Raw genomic sequence first — 661 nt, forward strand, 5'->3', positions numbered from 1 at the left:
TTAATCTTTATATTTTATCTTTACAAACTCGATTTACAAAAATGATGTTCCAAAAGTACAGTTTCCAACACCACTGAAAATCGAGTCATTATATAATTCAATTCAAGATGAAAAGATTGAAAATAAAGAAAATACCTATAGGAGAGAATTGATTATGTTTTCACTAACCATAAATTGAATTTGTTTAGTGGGTTTGTTTGTTTCTTTCAGGATTTTGTTGATCCTTTGCAATAAGCTCAATTAAACTACTCCACTTATGATAAAGATTATTTCTTGTTCAAATAAGGAAAAAATCCAAGGATGAATCTTTTTGAGGAAGGTGGGAATGATGCATGCACGGATGGGTTGACACTTATTAAATTAATTTCACCGAAGCTGCCAATTTTCAATTCTAAAAGATCAGTCAACTTATGATGCATTTTTGGATAGGATCAAAGTATTTCTAGATTGAGATGTCTTTTGACCAATAAAATAGCTATCTCTTAGCTTCGAAACGCACTTTGAATCACCTTGTTTTGGCTTTGTGAGCTCAAGATATGACTATCTTAATGAGAACTACACGTGTAGAATTTTCTAAATATAATGAGTTTTAGACTCTATTTAGCTTTTAAATTATATCATGTTCAATTCGAAGGCTTAAATTTTATTATATATAAGATGG

The sequence above is a fragment of the Gossypium arboreum genome, chromosome 7 (genome assembly GCF_025698485.1).
Source record: "Gossypium arboreum isolate Shixiya-1 chromosome 7, ASM2569848v2, whole genome shotgun sequence".
Lineage (NCBI taxonomy): Eukaryota > Viridiplantae > Streptophyta > Magnoliopsida > Malvales > Malvaceae > Gossypium > Gossypium arboreum.